This window comes from Camelus ferus, chromosome 21, assembly GCF_009834535.1.
Source record: "Camelus ferus isolate YT-003-E chromosome 21, BCGSAC_Cfer_1.0, whole genome shotgun sequence".
In the NCBI taxonomy this organism is placed as follows: Eukaryota; Metazoa; Chordata; class Mammalia; order Artiodactyla; family Camelidae; genus Camelus; species Camelus ferus.
This window is the reverse complement of record NC_045716.1, coordinates 28,438,716-28,460,959: the sequence shown is the minus strand read 5'-3', so window position 1 is coordinate 28,460,959 and position 22,244 is coordinate 28,438,716. Positions and strand designations below refer to the sequence as shown.

The 22,244-nt window shown below is 52.2% G+C and overlaps 1 protein-coding gene across 6 annotated transcripts in view; it reads right to left on the bottom strand.

Annotated features, from left to right (window-relative positions):
- Nucleotides 1–16,278, bottom strand: part of BANP (BTG3 associated nuclear protein) — a 75,181-nt gene extending 58,903 nt beyond the window's left edge. For 5 of the 6 annotated variants that reach the window (XM_032464526.1, XM_032464528.1, XM_032464529.1 and 2 more), the window contains exon 1: nucleotides 16,133–16,278. The gene's annotated coding sequence lies outside the window, so the exon portion shown is untranslated. Of the gene's footprint in view, nucleotides 1–15,310; nucleotides 15,687–16,132 lie in introns of those variants that run through there. The other variant, XM_032464527.1, reaches the window with a different exon arrangement.
- Nucleotides 16,279–22,244: the final 5,966 nt, after the last annotated feature.

The following is a 22,244-nucleotide window of genomic DNA, read 5'->3' as shown; positions in this document are numbered from 1 at the left end:
TTCCAGGGTGCACGGGGAACAGGAGTCCCCCAGCCCAAACCAGCAAGGGCGTGCTCGGTCTCTGGGGATGGGAAGTTGGTGACGGCACCGCCAGACAGAAACACCACCGTCACACACGTGAACCAGACTGGCTTGATGACATGAACCAAAAGGGAAAGGTCCCCGAACATAAGACTAACAGGAAGGAGTACAAAGGGAGAACTGTGTATGCATGTGGCCACATGTCTGTGTGTGTAAACGCGCCCAGGACCGTCTGCCATGGTGCATCCTGAACCAAGGGGACCCCGCAGGAAGGAGGACCGACAACACAAGCCGACCTCCGTCCGTTATCCGCTGGATTGCTGAGTTTTCCGTAAGCACGTTAATTATCTGTCACCTGTGGAACTTCCTGAACCAGCAGCAGGGACACGGAGGAGGCCAGCTACATCAAGTCTCGACAAAAACGAGGCAGCCTTCTTCAACGCCCCTCCCTGCCCTGTGGCCGCTGGTCCCCTGGACCACTGGCTCAGCCCCTCCTCCCCCAACACTCCAGCCCCACCTCCTCTCGCGGTCAGGGGCCTCCACCCCAGCAGCTCCCCTCAGGCCCCCAACACCAGGCCCCGGGGCACCCCGGGGACGTCCCGCTGCTCCTCCCTCCCTCCCCTGGTGCTGTCTCCCCTCCTCACATTCCCTCCAGCACCCAGCCCAATCACACCCCACTTCCCGCCACAAGACTGCCCCCGGCCAGGTGGGACAGGTGTCTCCACCGGGATGAGGCCACCTCTGCACGCTGCCCTGCCCCCGCACCTCCAGGGCCTAACTCCACTGCCCTGGCGTCACCCACCGCTGGAGGTTCACGCCATCGCCCCAACAGGGACCGCCCTGGCCTTGCGCTGGACCCCTTCTCATTCGCTCTTAAAGACCATCTGCCTGCTGACTGTCTTTACCTCCGACCCCTCCAGGGAACTCCAGATCCATGGGACAAATGGGCTCCGGGCCCCCTGCCCTGGGTGTCTTGTCTCAATGTGACCATGCCCAAATGGAAGCGTCCCGCTCCACAGCCGGCCTGCACCCCCAGACACCCCACCTCAGGTGCTCAGGTACTCGGGCCAGAACCTTCTGGCTGGGGCTCCTCTCTCCCGTCCAGCCTGCGGGCAGCAGCTCTTGCTACACTCACTCTGGATCCATGCGCTGGCCCCACCTGGGTCTCCATGCTCTGCCTTTGCCCCAGACTTATCACCGATGCCTAGTTTAAAAGCTGCGGGGACAGCGTTAAAGCCCACTCTGGCGTCCCCGTCGGCTCGAGGCCCAGGAGGGGTTTCCTGCCCACTTGAGGCACTCGCCCAGCACCCCCGTGCCTGCCAGGCGCTCTCCGCACCAGCTCAGCCTCTACCCTCTGATGTCCGCCTGCCCCCGCCCCCCCACTGCCTCTGCCCCACCATCTCCAGAGCCCCTGAACTCCACCCACTCCCACCCACACCAGCACCTGCCCCCTGCTGCCCTCTCCTGCTTTACCGCAAAGCCGGCGCGTCTAACTCACAGCTCCCGCTCAGCGTCAGGCTCCCTGCCGGCAGACAAGCTCCACTGGGCAGAGCTGTCCCCACCTTGCTCCCTGCCCGGCGCGGGGCCTGGCACACAACGCACGCGCACGTGGGCGAGCCCGCGGGAGGCACCCCCTACACAGGGCGGGCTGTGAGCACTGGGGCCTGCGGAGCGCTCTGTGTCTACTGATTTCACAAGGACTGCACCGTGATGAAGGCACAAACCTGCCTTGTTACTGACTGTGAACTGCATGCAAGCGACGCACTGGGCTTAACGGCGAAAACACGAGCTGTTGGTGGGTCGTCAGCAGCGGACGCGAGCAGGAGTTCGTCATTGGAAACACAGAACTGCACTTTACTTTTCACTTTGCTACTTTTTAAATATTTTGGACACCCATAAAATAAAACCACAAAGCCATTAAAACTGTAAAAGAGAAAAGCCACTGTAAGGAGCACACAGCTGAGCTTCTGCAGCAAGGGTGAGAAATGGAAATGGCACAGGCCACCAACACTCGTAACGTGAGGAAAGGCAGCAAGGGAAGAATCGCCAAGCAAAGCCCCGAGCTGCACTGGGCGCCGACACACGGGCCATCTCGTCAGGGACAGCACAACGTGGGGTTTCCTTCCGTCTGTTTTCTTGGGGCAAGCACACTTCACAGAGCTGTTTCCTCCACCAGCCCTTGAACAAAGCGCCCGTGCTGAGCCTGGCTTGGCCGAGGCAATTCCCCGGGAGGCGGGAGGTGGGAGGCGGGAGGCAGCACAGAGCCGCGGGTGAACTCCCGGGCAGTGACCCGACTCAGCCCTGCTGGAACGATCTCCCCACCGTCACATCTGCACACAGTGACTGGTCTGAAGGGCCGCAGTCCCCGCCCCCCAGATCCTGACCCCGACGCGGCCCTGCCCCTGGCACCAACCAGTCGGAGGGTCGAGGGCCGCCTGAGCAGGAAGGCCAAGTCCACAGGCCGTAGAACTCAGAGCAGTCTCCACCCACGCCGGGAGGTGGCCGAGTGGTGCCAGGTGAAAAGCTGCACCTCCAGAAAGAGGGCACCTCCAAGGAAACTAAGGTCGTTCCATTTGCTCAGATCCTTTTGGGTAGAAATGCAGTAATAAAATAATTAAAAGCCAGTATGATGTGAGCAAAGAAATCAATCTTTCTTAAACTGAGACACATGGAAACGACTCAGCTCACAGATCCTCCCAGTCAGTGTGGGGCGGAAGGGGGACGTGATCATAAACGACCAGTCAGGCACCGGGTAAACTAGGAAACAGCAAGAAGCACTGGTTCTTAGGAAAGTTCAGGCCACACTGTTTCTTCCCTAAAAATGCTTATGTTTGAAATTAGAAGAGGGCCAACCCAGCCTCAGATGGCAGGCCCCTCCCCCTACAGGTAACATGTTGGATTAAATTGGCCACTTTTATTCACATCTTCCAAAATATTCCCCCCCTCCTCAAATACACACGCCCGCGCAGCAGGGAGAGGCGGCTGGACGGAGCTGCCGCCCCAGCAGCGCCGCCCCGGCCCGGACGCGCTGGTCCCAGCCCCCCTCACCACGTGCAAGTGCGCGAGCTCGGGCTCGTGCCCGGGCATCTGCCAACAGTCAACGTCTCTGAAATCAGGACAGAAAACGTGTGAATACTTCTTTATTCACTTAAAAACCACGACAGGCACTACATTACATATTAACATACAAAGCTTTTTCTTTACGAAAAATAACTACAGATTCCAAAACAACAGCGAGGAGGGAGGCACGGCTCTGCGCCCGACAAGCCCCTTCCAGTCAGCCTCACGGGCGGGGCGGCAGCGGCGCTCTCCCGTCTGCCGCCGCCACGCCCAGCCCGGCACACTGCAACACGGCGCCACCGCACAGCAGCAGCTCCCCTCTCCCCAGGGTGGGCCGCCCCGTGGCACCTACAACCACTCAGTGAGCCTCCTGCACGCTTTCACTCTACAATCCTTCGGTCTGTCTCGCACTTTAAACGGACCTTCTGTGCGGGTCTGACGTGGTCATCTGCGGAACGCTGGCTCAGCGAGACGTGCAGACCTTTCCAAGACCTGTTAGATTATCTAGCGCATCGCCTCTACTACATACCCCATGTCAGCCCTGCCCCTTTGGCTCTAACCCTGGGCTCTGGTTCCTGGGCTTGGTCTCGCTGGTTCTGCACCTTTTGTAAAAGTGTGTTGCCTGGGGCCTGAAATACACAGGACAGCCCAATCTCAGGGCTCAGACCTTTAAGGGGAGAATATCTTCCCATCCACACAGAGATAAAAAGTTGCAGAACAGAGAAAAACATTCCTCTTGTTGGAGGTTTCCAGGAACATCCTGACCTGACCTACGTGGACCGGTGCGAGGACAAAGGATTCCAACACCAGCAAGTCTGCAACAACCAGTGACGCCCCTCCTTTTTAGTATAAAGGGGACGTGAATTCTGACTTGTGGAAGACGGCACTCCGGGACACCAGCCCCCATCTCCTGGTCTGCTGGCTTTCCAAATAAAGTCATTTGTCCTACCCCAAAAGCTCATCTCCCAGCGTATCAGCCCGTCACGCAGCCAGCAGAACAATTTGGACTCGGCAACATCAGCACTGATCTCGTCAGAAAAAGCTTGAAGTATCAGGAAGCTGCCAGGCTCAGGGGGCAGACACAAGCTTTCTGAAATTCCAATTTCATTTGGAAGTTCAAATTCAACCACTGGCAGTAGTGTTAGCTGACTTCCATGAAGTGACAGGCTAACTTTGTCCACTGAGGAAGAAATACTGGTACTTCGTCAGTCACTCCTTTATGGTGGTCCATGAAAAAGCAGCTAGCTAGCAACTCAAGTAACTACAGAGCGGTCCGTCCTCGAGGCAAACTGCCCGCTCCAAAACACAGCACAAGTGGTTTCCACACACCTCCTGTTTTGTCACACAGAGTACACGCTGCCCACCAGCTGCCGCCCCTCCACAAGCCAAACTCCTGCAGCACATCTGGAAGCCTCCCCATGCCTCCCGGAACACTATCTCCTCCCACACCCTTCAGAGCGCCACAAAACTCTGGTTTCCAAACTCATTATCACACTGACCACTTCCCCAGGGCCAGACTCTAGGAGCCAGCCTTCCCATCCACGTTGCCTCTCGCGCAGCCCCTCGGGTCTTCCTCCCCTACCCAGGGCCGTGCTCTCCTTTGAAAGCTCTGCCTTCACCCCTGGCCCCACCAGAGCTGGGCTCCTCCACGCAGTGCCCGGGTAGGCAGCGTCCACGGAAGCACATTTCCCAGGGGCGCAGGGCCGGCACGCACTCCCATTAGAGGGAGTGATACCCATGCCCCCAAGTCTCCATCTGCTGCCTGAACCCCTCACCCATGCTTTCTCTGGTCCAGTATTTCCCACACTATGGCCACCTGACAGTGAAGCCCATTCCCACTCCGGAAGCCCCTCTGCTCAAATCCCTGCTGCCTTTCTTCCCAAGATCGCTCAAGGAGCTCCCACCAAGCCCCAGCCCCTCTGAGAAAGACCCTGCAACTCTCCTCTTTGCTCTCCGCTGCTACCCCAGCATCCAGCCCTCACCAGACCAAGGGGGTCCCGCCTGCCTGCTGATTCCAGCCAGCTTCCCTCCTACTCCTCCTTCCTCCCTCCCCCTGCTCCGGGGCTGTGTGTCATCCACAGCCCTGCCCCCAGCCCCTGACAGCAGGCGTCATCTCTCTGTGACACACTCTAGGGTGGAGTTCACCCATCTGTCCCCCACACATGGGGAGGCGGGAGGCCAATCTCCTTTCATCCACGCTGCGGGTAAGTTCCAGACTGATCCTTCCAGAAGGATCACCCACGGCATCACATTTTGACTACCCGGTTCAGCTCCACCCTGCTGCCCATGTGTTACCTCACTGTATTCACTCACTCCACAAAGGTCTTCTAGGCCAAGAGTCATGGGCCAAATCCGGCCCCCTACCTGCACAGCCTGGGAACCAGATCAAAAGAGGAACAATTTGTCCTGACTTGAAATTAAACGAAACTCAAATTTCAGTGTTCACAAATAAAGTTTTATTGGAACACAGCCACAGCCAGCTGTCTGCACACTGGCTGGGGCTGCTCTGGGGCTGCACTCTAGTGTAAAAACCCTCGACCTGTGCATGGAATCATCACCACAGCAAGCGCCCTGCTGGGCACACGAGAGCCGCCCACAATCCTGGCCAAGCCAACAGAGGAGCGACTTTGAGGTTCACACGCTCCGCAAGCACAGACACTCCTGAACCAGGGCTTCGAGTCACCCAGCCACAGGGAGAGTGGAGATGTTGGTTCAAATCATTTTTTCACTTCAAAAAAAAAAGTCAAATAAAAATTAAACATTTGGAGACTCAGGGGATGCTCTCGTCTACACTCTCACTTCTCTTGTTCCTCTATTTTTTACAGGTAAAATGGAAAACATTCAGAGACGTGGAGACGAATTAGATGACAGAGGTAAATTTTTTTCACCTCTACAGAAAAAAGCTGTGTTTCAAAGAGGCATGATACAACATACTCAGATACTGAATTAAAGGTAAAATTTAAAATTTTTAAAGTCATTTTCCCACTGACATATGTTCATGTAAGAAATGCTGGCCCTAGGATTATGAGAATTCAAACTCAACACTACAAATTGTCTAAAACTATCTACTAGAATTTAAAATTCTCAATAAAATATCACGGAACGACAAATAATCTGCCAAAATTACAACACCACAGAGTAACAGAATCTACCACAATTTACAAGAAAAAGTGCAGGAGAAAAGTCACTCCCCTGTGAGAACAAGAGGCTGCCTTCAACCTACTGGGATCAGCGGTGACGGCGCGTTGGCCCCGCGGAGCTCGGCCCGGAGGAGCCCTCATGGGGACACACAGTTACCACAGGCTTTTGCATTTAGAACAAGTGTACACTTTACAACAGTGGCCAAGTTTTAATTAGCAAGTTGTACTATTTAAAACACCTCTAAGCTCCTGGCCAGTTTGAAAATTCAAAGATTCTGTGATGCAAGTTTATCACAGACAAGATTCTGACTACGTGCAAATGTCTATGGTTAAGTCAGCACCACATACATCAACCAGCAGGAAAACACACAGGAGCTGGTGGGTGAAGCTGATGGTAAGAATGGTGATTACAGGAGCCGCAGTTCACTGCATCCTAAACACGGTATCAAGCATCATCACACTCAGTCCCCACAAGCCTGGATGTAGGTGTGTCCCCATTTCACAGAGATGGGCCCAGCCCTGAGCACCTCCCTGATCTGAAACGGCATCACGGACACTTATTAAGGGAACTGAGACGGGGGTGGGGGGGGGGAGCAGGGAAGAGCTGGGGTGGGGCAGGGAGCAGGGCCCCTCCCACAGTAACTCACTGTGTCAGGTCTAACTAGCCCCACTGTCGCCAGCACCACGTGTTCCCTTCTGCCTGGGGAGCAGGCGTGCACACCTCCACCCTTCAGCTCCCCACCCCCGAAACTGAAACCCTTCCATCATTCATCTGCCCCTCCCATCTTTCCCCGCATCCTGCAAAGCTCGGGGAGGAGGGTGGTCAGCTGTCCAGGGGTAAGGATGCCAGTGTCCTAATCTTCTTCCACCTCAAAATTTCACAGAAGGCAAACACAACTAGCATGTGTCAAAATGTTCAGGGAAACTGTAATGCATGCTGGGCAACTTAGAAGATGAACTCCCAACCAGAGCAGTCATTAAACAAGTAACGAGGACAGGCGGCAGGTGCAGGGACCACAGCAGAGCTTTCTGACCCTCACAACTGACGTCAGGCTAGCACAGCCCCCCGAGGCAGGGCCAATAACCGGGGAGAAGCAAGGAATGTGATCTAGAACAGAAGAGACAAAAGCTCAAGGAGCCCGCCAAGGTCGAGCTGCAGATGCTGACTGACCCACACACGTGTGGCCTTTGCATGACTCCATGGTGGCAGACACAGCCCATACCATCATCCCGGGGACGGAGGAGCCAAGCTCACCGTCTTGGAACTAGACACAGCGTTTTGGCACCAGTTTTCTCAAGATCATAATTCTCTCAGCATGTAATCAAAACTTAGTTGTGGAAAGCAACACCCAAGAGGTTAGAAACTGCACTTGAAACCCCAGAGCCACTGGGTCAAACTTAAGACTGATGAAAGGTGCAGGCAAACGAATGCCCATGTGCAGCATCTATAAACAGCACTTCAGCATTTTAAAGGCCGCAAGAATTGTCAAATGCCTTAATCAAACCAGAATGCCTTCCTCCTACTACTCAAGCACCCCGGAAGCCTGTCTGAAATGTGACGAGGACTCTGAGTCTGGGCTGCAAACGGGCCAAGCCGTGCAGGAGGCCCATGCACTAAGGACGCTGTGCCAAGGGCGTCACAGAGGCTCAGTTAACCCCACACACCAAGCCGGGAGGCAGGGCTGTGGCTGCCCTTTTCTCGGAGGAAACCCTGAACAGTCTGCCCCAAAGCCAACCAGCCAGGACACGGCAGCTGGGGCCTCAGGCCCACCTCCCTCCTCACCCCTGGCCACACAACCGAGTCCCGAGAAGCCTGGTCTGGAGGGGATTTGTTCCATTTCCAAATGAAACTTATTTTTAAAATTCAAGAAAATCTACATGCTACACCAAAGAAAATTTATTTTGACTAAAGAAACATGACTTACAGATTAACTTACATGCCTTTCAGAAATGGGGTTTTTTTTTCACCTTAGTCCAATACCAACTTTCCGGTTAGACCAATTTAAATGCAGTAACTGCAAATATTTAGACTAAAGTAGATTTTGGAACAACACAGGTTTGAACTGCACGGGTCCACTTCCATGCAGAATTCCTCCAATAGTAACCACCACAGTACTGTATAACCTGCGGGTGGCTGGGTCCGAGGACGCCAGACACAGAGAGCCAACTACAAGTGAGACTCAGATTCTCGACGCGGAGGGCCGGCACCCCTGACCCCCACGCTGTCCAAGGGTCAATTGAACTTTGATAAAAAAACGGGTCCAGCACTGAACAGCAAAAGCCCCTAGAAAACAACCCTTACCCCGCCCAATAGGATGATGTACACTGGAGAGTGACCTCAGATGATGTAACTTTTCCGACATCTAGCAGATGACACCACGCAAGGTCATAATCATTGCTGACCCACAATTCTAGCACGTTACACTCTCACTGCATTTACACGTGCAATCGATGATCTGGGGAGACGTTAAAAACCACCAGGAGCCCTGCCTCTTAACCTTACCAAAACAGTCCTTCCCATTCCTCTCCCAAACAGAACAGCAGAAGGACAAGGTTATTCAGAGTGATTTTTGTCAACAATAAATTTGCAGACTTTTGATGTTACTAAACTTGTAGTTCGTAAGGCATATGGTGCCTAATTTATGATAATGTGGGTAAGGGCAAATATTCTTGGGGAAAAATATATCCAAAACTCATAAATGAGTCTATTTTCCTTTTGCTAAAAAAGAACGTTACTGGGATAATTAGCATAGTGTGAATTACATCTGTTGCTTACATAACAGAGCTGCATCAATGATAAATTCCTAATTTTGAAAACTGTACTGTGGTTATATAAGAGAATATATTTATTTGTAGGCAACAGCCACCTGAGTAAGGATAAAGGGACATCATATCTTAAATTGTTCAGGAAAAAAATAGAAAAAATATATATACACACACAGAGAGTTGCAGAGAAAATAAAAAATAAAGCAAATAAAATATTAGCGTCTGAGATCCTGGGAGAAGACTCCACCCTAATTCTTTATACTATTCTTGCAACTTCTACACCCGAAAAATACCCAAACCCAATTCCTATGAGGAGACGCTGAGGCTTTTCTTTCAAAGAACAGCAGTGAGGATGGCCAGACGCACCCTCATCTGAAGGTGGTTTGCTGATGCCAATTGAACTTCTGCAGAGCTGCCTCTGACATTTCCTTTCCATGTAGATTTTCCCAAAATAAACCGTGCAGATCGCCCAAGATGCTGGAAGTCAGCAGTGAGGAGCACAGCCGGGGCGGCTGAAGCCCTCTGTGACTCCAGCGCAGTTACTGACCTCCCTGCCTCCACTTCCTGCCCCAACTGTGTTATACTCGTAGTCTGGAGTCATAGCCTCCGGCGTGGGGGACAAATCCAGCCATCAGGGATAAGTGTTACTGGAAGACAGCCACGCCCATTCTGGCGTCCACCCTCCAAGGGCAGAGCTGACCAGCCGGGACAGACCCCAAAGCCAGAAACGTTTGCTCCTCTAGGCCTTTACAGAAAGTCTGTTGACTCCTGCCCTAGAGCCAAGCGTTTAACATCAGTGGCATCTCTAGACTCTTGAAACTGCCTGGGACTGTGGGATAAAGAAATCAGGTACGTTCATTGAAGAGCAGTAACCTTGGCCTCCTGAGAAGTGTGCGCTCTGCTCCACTCTGTCCTCCGCTGGAAGGAGCGATTTCTGATTCAGATCACGGTGAATCCGCAGAAATCCCAGAAAGGTGAGGCAGGCTTACCCAGCTCTTGAATGATCCAAGAAGAACTCATGAAGCAAGTGGAACTGAATTTTTTTTATTAACACCCACGCAGGGAGGGGACCCCAACCAATATTCACTTGCTTTCATCTCACTGCACCTTCAGCTTCCTTTCTCCCCAACATAGAATGACTGCATGTTACACAAATCTGAACTGTGCAAATGTAAATTATACAAACTTAAAAATGACATAATAAATATTAAACCCCTTACTTCACAAAAAATGTGAAATTAGTTGAATCCCACAAATCTTAAAAGTCCATAAAGTGTTTGAGTTCAGAACCAGAGGGCCAATTACTTGCAAACTGTGTTTGCCCACTGACAGCTGCAGCCAACTCTTGGCCGGCAGACAGGATCCTCAGTCTCCTTTGTCAGATTCAGTCTGAAAACGTGGAGGGCATGAATTACTCGGCACCTCCAGGGAAGTTCCCAGCATAAAAGGCAGCTTAACGCAGCACTTCCTCCCAAGACTGAGCCCTGGCTCCACCCACGAGAGTTCACAGGAGGACAGCGTGGCAGCAGACAGATCCTGCCCTGCCATCCACCTGCCAGCAGGACTGCAGGGCTGCACTTGGCGGTGACAGCTGGAACTGCGGTCTGAGCCCTCCCTGCTCTGCCTCCTAAGACTAAGGTGCCCGGGATGCTTGCCACGTTCAAGGGACGCGTACTTCAACACCAACGAGGAAATGCCAGCAGCACATGTACCGAGTTTTCACTGCCAGCTTTATCCACACCCACTGCTTGTTTACAAAGGTTATTTGATGATTTTCCACCTTGAAGAAAAAGGAAAAGTCACTAGAGACCAGAAGCAGCACTCTTTGAAGCACAGGATGTAAATCTTTATTATGAGATGTCTGTCAGTACAGGCCCTGCCCGAAGTCACCAAGCCCCACTCCCACCAGGTTCCCTGGCAACACTCCGCCAGCCCCGGCCACTGGCCAGGCATCCATACCCACCCAGGCCCTTCCTGCCAACTGACTTTCACTTCAGTGCCCTACCTACTCTCAGCTACTCTTAAACGCCAACACAGAATGACTACGGACAAGGAAACGAAGTCAGTTCCAACAGACAGCCATTCCGCTTATCTACCCTTGCACCAATGGCATTAAAACCTGTTCCCACCCCCCACCTACTCTGGCCTCTTCAGGTGGATTTTATTCTTCTATGCTTGTGCGCCATAAGCCATCCGACCTCACAGGCGACTTGTCTGGGGCAGCAGTGGCCACCACCATCACCACCCCACCCCACTCCCTGGCATGAGGGGCCTTCTAGAGACAAAGCAAATCTTACTGGCTACCCACCATGGAGGCATATGGTCCAAAGCAATCAAACTGGACAGTTCTTGACTATAGATGGATGCGAAAGGTGCAGAGAAGTTCATTCAAAATAGGAATCAATTTCCTATGATTTCACAATACTTTGAGTATACTGTCCGCTAGTGGCTTGAGCAGTTCTTGTCTCCATCACATTTCAATTCAGAAACATCCAGAGGTTTCAAGCAACAGGAGGCTGCTGGCGGTCAGCCAAGCTCAGCTTCCTCTCCAGCTCACTCGGGACCACGACGACAGCGCTGCACCGGGGGTGAGAAGGGTCCTGCCTCTAGCACCGAGGACAGCCACCCTCTCCTCCCAGGAGGCGGGCCGGGCACAGCCCATGCGGTAGACAGACAGAGCCAGAGGCGAGACAGAGGGCATAAGGGGAGATAATTTGCTAAAGCTCTCATTTTTAACCGGTTTCACAACCTACACAAACCCCAAGGGCTAAGTGTGTCTAAAGCTACCCTGACAACAATGCTAGGGTTCTACTCTTCTGTGCGAGTCAAGTGGGCTCCAGGTACTGGCCCCTCCTCTACACTCCCTCCCAAATTCCCTAAAACGCCTCCTCCCCCCGACCCTGCCAAAAATGACCATTTCAGAATGACCTAGAGTATGTCCAGTGAACAGATGATTATGTGACTTTGTGTTTATGACAGTGGTACACGTGGAGTCAGAGAATGGTCTTTCTTTACCTCTGGTCAAGGGAGGGCTTTTTACAGCTTCTTCTGAGACAGTCTCACTGAGAACCTCCACACATGCTCTCCCCCAGAAGCCTTTTCTTCAAAATGAGAGAACACTTACTTTCACCAGATTGAAATAGCTAAAGTGATAGTCTGGCCTCATCATGTAACAAATTCCATTTTACAGCTCAAGTTTTCAGATTGTATAGGGCAGATGAAGGTTATAAGGAAAACCTAAGGCTGGTGACCTGCAACAGGTGTTATCAATGAGCCTTTTACAAACTCACCTAGACCCAGACCTGTAGCACCGTTTCCCAGCCCAGGAAACAGGGCTGGTGGTTCCTTCTCTCTTATCTCCTTGGAGACCATCACGCAGAGGAAGTATTTCTTCAGCAAAGTGCATACGCTACACCTGGCAGTCTTTCAAAATGCAAACTCTCTTTCACTGACTTTCAACGCCTGAGACACCTCCAAGGCGCACCAGTCAAGATTTTGGCAAATGTACCTCAATTTGGGTTTCCTCATCAATTGACGTTGGATGTGCCCTTCAGGGTACGTGATAGCATCGTGTCTTAGTACCAGTGATGTTAAGATGGTATCTGCCGGGCTTTTCCACTGTGAAGTTACTACTTTTCCTTTGTAATTCACAAACTTTGGGAGAGACACTTCGGGGCTGTGTAAATATCACAGACTGGAGGAGACTTAAGGAGACAACTAAATGCAGAGTGAGATCCTGAATTAGATCCTGTTGAAACAGTGAAAGGACATGAGTGGAAACTGATGAAGGTCCACAGGTCTGAGGTTAGTCAACAGAACTGTGGCAACGTCAGGCTTCTGGTCTGTTTGCAGGTATCTGACCACGTGCGACGCCAGCATTAAGGGAAGTGGGTGAAGGGAACAGGGAAGCTCTCTGAACTATTTTTACAACGTTTCCTTAAGTCTAAAGCTACTTCTTTTGAAATAAAAGTTTGAAAAGTTTGCAAAGCTGCAGATTCTGATTCCACACTCAGGGTGGGGCCCAAGTCTGCATTTCTCTCAGGAGCCCAGAGACGGTGGGCCCATGGACCGCTTCGCTAGCAAGGCCCCAGCAAACACAGCTCATGCATCTCACTGCTCCTAACTTTCAAAGGACAAATGACCAAAGAGCATCAAGACTACACTCTGAGCACAGTGATCACTGCTCACCTAGGGCAGTCCTTCAACTCCGGCCCTCTGGCACAGCGAGGAGCCCACTGAAGAGCCTGAGCCACGATCTCTGCTGTAACACTGCCTGTGCCTGGCCTTCCCCGGCTGAGCCTGGCACCCCTCCAAGGCTGCGGAGCCAGCAGAACCTGCGGCAGGAACACACACCATCCGCCCACACTGCAAGGCGGAGGCGGCCATGGGGACACTGATCTGGCCACCTGTCCCACTGACGGCGGGCATCCACCGAGGCCACTGGGAGGCAGGAGAGCAGAGGCATGAGAACAAGTTCTAGAATACCTGCTCACAGTGAGCAGTTGGCCACACAGGTGGTCCCTGCTCATCCCAGTAAAATGACTTTGAATATCGAATATTAAACCCACAAGAAAGATTATGCAACAGCAGACAAGAGACTGTGCCATGTCTGGCAGACCAAGAGGGTTTAATGAGGGCAAAGCAAGCAGCAAAAGGGAGCACCCGGGAGTGGGCACAACCAAAGGAGGGCTCCAAGCCCGCAGAGGGCTGGGGCCCCAAACCCAGGCTGCTCAGAAGAGGGCCAGGGCCATGCCTGCACAAGCAAGCCTGGTCCTGGCACAGAAGAGCTGCACAGGGACCCTCCCTAGACCAAGCTGAGCAGCCTCCCATCAAAGGGGTCTTCCTTAAGCTGAAAGGACCACATAAAATCTCTCCGCCATCTAGCGTTTGGCACAATAAAATAACACTCAAAGGGAAACCTGTACATTTTCAAAATCAGCCCCACAGACTCAGAGTCTCTGCCTGCTCCCTCTTACCTTACACAACAGTAACCGCTGGTATTTGAAGAGGACTTGCCATACAAAGCAAGACGCCAATCTTTTAAAAAAAAAAAAAAAAAAAGACACTAGAGAAAATGAAATGAGAGAACAAAAGAGAACTGAACCCTTGTCAGTATCCTCAGAGTCGAGGAGATAATGCATTCATAAAAAATAAGCTACTATGAAAGAGGAACAGAACGAATAAGCTCTTGGAAATTAAAATTTTGATTGCGGAAATAAAAAATTTAAAATAGAATTGGGAGCTAAACTAAAGCCCTCTCCCAGAAATAAGAATAAAACGACACAAGAAAAGGATGAAGACAAGCGATTCAGGGGTTAGTCCAAGACATCCACTATCAATCTAACAGGAACTCCCAAAGAGAAACCTGAAAGCAGAGCAGATCCAGCTCTCAAATGATACAGGAGAATTCCACATTCCAGAACTGAAGGACAAGTCCCCGGAGTCAGAGTGTTCAGAATGGGGCTCCACATTTTTCTGGCACCCTGAAAACATCTTAACACCAAAGAGGATCCTCAAGAGTTACCCAAAAGGAGTAAGTCTACTTGGCAAAAGGTTCTCACTGAAATGAGGAAAGTCAAGGTTAAAAATTAAAACGTGAGTCCTGAACAAGGTCAGATGTACAATACAAGAAAATATCAGGATGATACTTGTGCTGGTCTGAGCAGTCAATCAAGTTAGAAAAAGAGGGCAGAGGGCTGGGGAGGGGGAAAGCTGGAGAGATTCCACAACACCTTTGAGAATTTAAAACCCAGAGCCAATGGAAACAGAAAGAACAAAAAAAGAAAGCCCATTACAAACAATAGCGGGGAAAAAAGCTGTGTTAAGAGGAGAAATGCAGTAGCTGGCTGTGAAGTAATGTCTGATTAGTTAGTTACAATATAAACAATCTGAGCCAACTAGACTAATCGAGGGATAGAAGAGGTGGGCTATGATGTGGAAAGCTACGTCATCCTACGGTAACAGCAAGTCACGAATGTACAAAATAAAGCACCAGCGTATTGTTGAGCGCTACGGAGAACTTCCTTTTAAAAACACGACGAACACCAAGGTCTTTGAGGAGAGCAAGTGAAAGACGGGAGGGAGACTGCTGCTTTTCACGGGAAGTTTTTCAGTGACATTTTATTGTGGACATTCCTTTATTAAAACATTAAACACACGTGCAACTTTTTTTAAAGAATGGCCTTTAGACAGAGTTCAGATCTGGCTCTGCGGGTCTGTCACCTGGTCTGTAAGCCGGGACGGCCTCTACCTGGCCGGATCGCCGTGCCAGCCACCCCCGCCAGCACATGACCCATAAATGGCAGCCGTTTTCTAAAACTTACAGCCGCGGTGACAGAATCCCGGAACAGGGACTTGGTTTAATTGCAAGACAAAGGGGAAACGGAGCCGAATACGCAGTTACTCCCACAGGCGGCTTCCACGTTCTCTCTCCCCTCGGGGAGACGGAGCCCGGGCCGTGCCAGAAGCCGAACGAGAACCGGCCCGTCCGCTCCCGCGTCACCCAGGACCGCGGCCTGACCCGCGCCCACTCTGCCTCCGCACTTCCGGCCGCATCCACCCAGCGCAGGCCCGGCTCCTCTCCCGGCTCCTGCGCCGGGCGCCGGCGTCCGAGCGCCAGCAGCCTCGGGGGCCTCCCGGGGCTCCGCCGGCTCGGCGCCGCTGGCGCGGCGGGGCCCGCACGGCGGAGGCCAGGCCGCGCGACCCCAGCCCCTCACGGCGGCCGGAGCCCGGGCTCGGAGGTTGCCCAGCCCCCGCCTCCCCGCGGCCGCCGCCCGGCCGGACGCCGCTCGTCGCTCGTGCGGGGCCGCGTCCCGGAAGGGAGGCCCGCACCGCGCCAGGCGCCGGAGCCGGAGCCGGAGCCGGAGCCGGGACAGCGCCGCGCGCCGGCGGGCCCGACGGGCCGGGGGAGGGGCGGCAGGACCGGGGGGCGCGGCAGGCCGGCGGCTGACAGGGCTGAGGGCCGGGGCGCCCCGGCGGCGGGCCGTTGGCGGCCGGTGTCCCCCGCGTCCGGGGGCGGGGGCGGCGGCACGGGCGCGGCGGCCGGAGGAGGGAGGAGGGAGGAGGGAGATCTCGCTCTCGCTCTCGCTCTCGCCCCGCGGGAAGGGGGAGGTGGAGACGCGACCGGCTGCGGGAGCTGCAATTACCGTGTGGGCTGCGGAATTCTCGTGGTGTTTGTCGGGGAGATGCGATAATGGCGTCCGTCCTCGCGAGAGAAGCCGCCGCTCTGCGCAGGCGCCGCGAGTCCCTCCCCGCGGCCCTCCGCCCTGCACCGTCTGCGCAGGCTCCCCGGGCGCGGGGGCGGGGCCTGCTGCTTGAGGCCTCCCGCCCGCGCTTTCGCCGGCGCTGACGAGCGCCGGGCATGCGCACGAGTCGTGCTTCCGCGCCAGTTTGGGCCCCTGGGCCTCTTAGTTCCCCGTCGTGCGCTAGGGCCTCTCGCTAGCCCCTGAGAAGTCGCGTCGGTGGACCATTAGAGGAACTTGCATTTTCTCTGCGGCTGAATGAATAGGAATTAGCTCCCCCGCCGACTACATATCCCGGAGGGCCCTGCGCGAACCACGAGCGGTGCATTCTGGGACTCGTGGTCCCTGCGCCAAGCCTGCCGGGACTTGTAGTCCCTCCGCACTCGGGTCGCCCGGCCCGCGCCCGCGCTTGGGTTGCTGGGACTTGTAGTTCAGATTCCCGGGTCCGCTGCGCCCGACGGCTCCGGCTGCGGCGGGGTTCCCACGAGTAACGGGCTGCGCAGGGGTCTCCAGGGTCGTCACAGGCTCGAGTGCGCGCGCGTGGAAAAATATATTAATTGTACGTGATATATATTTTGTATGTAACTGATGTAATGTTATATGTCACGTATGATAGTACATATGCAAATATAGGCTATTGTGAATATAACCGTAGTATGCATCTGATACGCTGTATTTATATGGCATAAAAGCGCATTTGTGGGTACTCATAGGAAGAAATTCCCGAGCTGTAGGCCATTCCCAGAAACGTTATTCCTGCTTGCTGGTCCTGCTTTTCCTTGTGCTTTTTTTGTGTGTTGGGCTTACCGCTGCTCATCGTTTTTCTTCTCTGTGCTCGCCTCTGACTTCTGAGTTGTTTACAACGAGCAAGAATTCCTGTGGTCCTCCAAACACAAAACCATGGAGCTGTTTTCATTCGGAAAAGAAAACGCTTTACCGTGAGTTTCCTGCCCACTTTTCTTTTGCCAATAATAAAACTCGATTCGGGGCAGTAACCAGCTACCCAGCCTTGGGCAACCTTGCTGAGTTAGAGGCTCTTCCGATTTAGCCCTGGGGCTCTGCTGAGACTGGTCACTGGGTTCCTTTGCAGGAAAAGTGCCTTAAAGAAAGTCCCCGAAACCACAGAAGGTGTGCCCTGGGAAGATCCTGATACTGGAGTGAGGTCTTACCTGTTCAGGTGTGCGGAGTAGTCTCAAGAGATTGGAAGAATTGCTCAGCAAAGTTATGTAGCTGGAGTCAAAAGTGGGGTTTGAAATTCCAAACACCTGGGTCTAGAGTTCAGCGCCCGCTCACACGTAGCACAAATTCAGTCCTGGGATGGAGTAAGGGGGGGAGCTGTGGATGTGGGACTGGATGGGTGGGTGGATTTACCGTTGCCAGAGATGTGGGACGCTGGCAGCACTGCGGCTGTGGAGCCTGCCCTGACCAGCGGCTCTTTATAACTTCTCACGGGGGCCCCTTGTGTAGTTCCTCCTTGACCCCACACACCTTTTTCTGCTTCACAGAGGCACTTCTGGGTTCCCAGCTCCTGCTGGCAAGAGACTGAGTTTAGGGGTGAACTGGAGTCCTGGGAACAGGGCTTAGAGGATTTTGGGGGGTGGGAAGGAGCAGGACCCAGCACCCCCTTGCAGTCCCACCCCCACCCGGCGAGGAATCCACCCAGACCTGGGACAAGCCACTGCCACGCGTTCTGGGCAAGAAATTTAAGGACCAGGAAGTGATGTCAGTAAAAATTCACTTAAGTGAAATTAACCATTAACCATTTTAAAGTGTACAATTCAGTGGCATTAAGTGCATCCACAATGTTGTGCAACCGTCACTAACTGGTTCCGGAACTTTGTCATCACCCTTTTAGCTGTCACTCCCCTTCCTTCCTCCCCCTCCCGTCAGCTCCTGGCAACCTTGTCTCCTGTCTGTCTACTGATGTGCCTGTTCTGGACGTTTCGTAGAAACGGCGTCACACACAACAGGTGACCTTTTGTGCCTGGCTTCTTCCACTCAGCACAATGTTTTCGAGGTTCATTCATGTTGTAGTGTTTCAGTACTGCACTCCTTTTTATTATTATTAAACTTTTGGTTTTTTAGAGAAAATTTCAGTTCAGGGCAAAATTGAGCAAAAAGTACAAATTTCCTGTGTATCCTCTGACACCCCCCAAACCTCCCCGCCATCAGCATCCCCCACCAGAGTGGTGCCTTTGTTACAGTCAATGAACCTGCACTGATACCTCAGCATCAGCCGAGGTCCCGCGTCCGCATTAGGACTCACTCTCGGTGTCGCACATTCTGTGGATTTGGACAAGTGCGTAACGACACGTATCCATCATTATCGTGTTGCACAGAGTTGGTTCACTGCCCTAAAAAGTCTCTGCCCCACCTGTTCACCCCTCCCCCCCAGCCCCCCACAAACTGATCCTTACGTCTCCACAGTTTTGCCTTTTCCAGAACGTCACATGGCTGGAGCCACACAGTGGGAAGCCTTTCCAGACTGACTTCTGTCACTTGGTCACATGCATTTAAGTTTCCTCCACGTCTTTTCACGGCTTGACAGATCACTTCTTTTTAACCCTGAACAATATCTCGCTGTCCAGATGTGTCCATTCACCTACTGAAGGACGTCTTGGTTGCTTACAGATTGCCAATTACAAGTTGGCAGTTACGAATAACGCTGCTCTAAACACCCATGTGCAGGTTTTTGTGTGGACGTAAGCTTACAACTCCTCTGAGTAAACACCAAGGGGCACCACTAGTACATTGCATGATACGAGCATGGTGAGTTTTGTAGAAAACCACAAATGCCTCCCAAAGTGGCTGCACCATCTTGCATTCCCACCAGCAGTGTAGGAGGGTTCCCTTTTTCTCCACACCTTCTCCAGTATTTATTATTTGTAGACTTTTGAATGATGGCCATTCTGGCTGGTGTGAGGTGATACCTCATGGTAGTTTTGAGTTGCATTTCTCCGATAATTAGTGATATTGAGCATTTTTCATGTGCCTGTTGGCCATCTGTATGTCTTCACTGGAGAGATGTCTATTTGGGTTGAAGCCATATCATTTTCTCTGTGTGTGCGTCTCTCTGTCTCTGTCTCTCTAAGTCTCTCTCCCTCCCCACCCTTCCCATCTCTAGGCTCCATTTTCTCTCCATTCTTGGGCAGGATCTCAGAAAGGGTTCCCAGCAACTGCAGACAGTGCCTGTTTTAGCAGTTAAATAATCCCCAGGGAGAGCCTCTTTCCCCGTAATCCCAACTCTCCTTCCGGTTGGCTGAGCCCGAGATACATTAGGGCGGGGAGAGCGGCCCGCTGGTGGGGGAGGGCAGTCCCCTGGGAAAACTCAGGTGCCATCACCAAGTGAGAGGGGCCAGGTGGCAGGCAGACCCCATCAGCGTTTGCCCCTTGGCGAGTCTCCCTGGGCAGTGAGCAGTGATGGGGACGTGGGTGTCTGTCCAGCAGAGGCTCTGTTCTCCTAGCAGCTGTCGATTCAGGCTTTTCGGAAGAAGAGGCTGAGTGTGTCTCAGTGGAAGAGGAGAAAATGTTTCCCTTGGGCTCCCAGGCAGCCCTGATTCATTGGTTCTCATTGGACTAAGGACGTGGTACAGTGGAGCCAGGCAGGTGGTGACCATCAGCACAGCCCTGCGGGTTTTTACATTCCTGTAAACACCAAGTTTCCACCATGAAGCATCCCCTCGGACTCCTCAGGTCAGGGAAACGGGTTTACAGATCCATAAAATCAATAAAAGTGCAAGCCGGAAATTGTGGTGTCCAGAAGCCAGCAGAGAATCAAAAGGATTACTGTGAATGGAAATCCTGCCGAAACTTCCATGTGTTTTTGCCCAGTGTGAGTTTTTTTCCCTTTTCTGTTTTTTTTCTTTCTTTTTTCAACTAGAATTTCTTTATGGATACTGTACGTATCTTTTGGGATCTTGTACTTGGGAGAGCATTTGGTTTCATTAAACATGAATTTGAATTTCTATCATATAGGAATAAAGCCCTATTTAAAGAGTGCTGCCAGGAAATTTGGGAGGGGATGTCATAGAAAGGTGGGCTCCAAACTTCTGTGATCACACCCTCATTTCAGCAGAAAGATTTTGAGCGTGCCCCTCCAATGCATGTGTATTTGCGTATGAATCATATCCAAGTATCAGATACTAATAGGCTCTATGAAATGTGAAAAATAGAAGCTATACCGGGCGAGAGAGGAAATAAAAATAGTAATGCCAGTCTTTTCTTCCTGCGCTTTGAAGGATGTGATTGGGGGAACTTAGCAAGTCCAAAATCTGATGCAGTGGGCCAGCTAGCTGGAGACCCTGGAGGGTGTCACAGAGCTCAAAGGCAGACTGCTGGCAGAATACCTTCGGCCCAGGGGAAATCAGTCTTTGTTCTGTTAAGGACTTCAACTGATTGGATGAGGCCCACCCACATTATGGAGATTCCACTGATTTAAGTGTTAATCACATCCAAAAAACCACCTATCCTGAAACGTCCAGAGTAAGTTTGACCCGATATCTGGGCACCATGGCTCAGCCAAGCTGACAGAGAATACACCATCACAAACCCGCATGAGGCATTTCCCATTCCCAGGAGAACTACAGACCATAGGAAGCCCGCTAATTGGTGTTTTATGCGCAAAGGAGGTAGCCAAAAATTAGAAGGTGTCGGGGTGGAGAAGCATGAGGCTCTTTGGCTCAAAATATAAGGTAAGTGGGTGGGAGCAGGACTTGGTACAACCTCCCGGGAGAGCAGCGTGGCCTGTGTGTCAACAGTTCCGATGCATTCTCTTTTGACCCATACACGTCACACCTGGGAAGTCCATTCAAAGATGTTCAATGAGGTGTTATTTATAAGACAAAAAAGAAATCCATCTGTAGGGGGAGTGATTTGATAAATGATGGCATCTCTTTCAATGAAATGCTGTATTTAAAGAAAGCTATCTACACTGATGGAAAAAAAATATTCATGACAATTACTGAGTGACCACATGCATGCCTTCTACATAGGGTATGATTATTTCCTGTATTAAAAAAAAGTGATCTACACACATCCAGGCTTATATATCATGGAAATTTCCAGAAAGAGCCACAAGAAACTGCTATGTTCAGTCTGTGAAAGACAGACTCTTACTTTTACCTTTGAACCCCTTGAAGTGTTTTCCATAACATACGTGCATATGGGTTTATATTTATTTTCACAGGCAGGGAGGCTAGTGCCTACCATCACAGTGACTGAGCTGATGTCTGAGCCGGCTGCAAGAGTTTCCAGGACGAGCTGGTTGGTGGGATTTTCTAAGGAAAGCAGGCTCCTGCCCTGTGGCTGCAGGGAGCACAGGGAGACCCCAGGCCCACGGGGATGGCCAGCGAGGCCATCTGCCTAAAGTGGGGGGCTGAAGCCAGCAGGGCAGTGAGGTGCTGAGGACACCCTCCTGAGACCCCAGGGGGCCTGCAGAGCGTCAGCCCACCGACCTGTCATCACGGGACCTGCCACGTGGTGCTGGGCACGCAGTAGTGGAAGTGGTATCATCTAAATGCGTTACTCAACAGCAATCCACTAGACCCTCATGACAACGCAACAGAGAAAGGGCTAGTGTGGCCCCACTTTATAGATGAGAAAACAGAGGCCAAAGCCAGTGAATGAGTGAGTGGATAGATGGATGGATGAAGCCACCCAAGAGTAGTACATTTCTAAAATGACTCCATGGGAAGAAAAGCACATATATTCTAGAGCTGGGTTTTGTTGCTTGCAACCCAGACAATCAAACTCATGGGCCTGTCAGAGAATCAGGCAAAACCTGCAGACCAAACCCTGCGTCCCATCAGTGGCATTCTTAGGTCCTCAGGCTCCCACAAGTGGACCCAGTGTCCGGGAGCCCTGTCCTGTGGGGTTTCTAGACCTAAGAATTCAGGATTCTGTGATAAATTATGATCTCCCTACTCCCTCGAAGCTTATAAATTTAAAACCACCCCCCCAAAAAAAATTACAGAACCATTCCATCCGAACCCTGTCGTCTCCATGTCATAGACAGAAA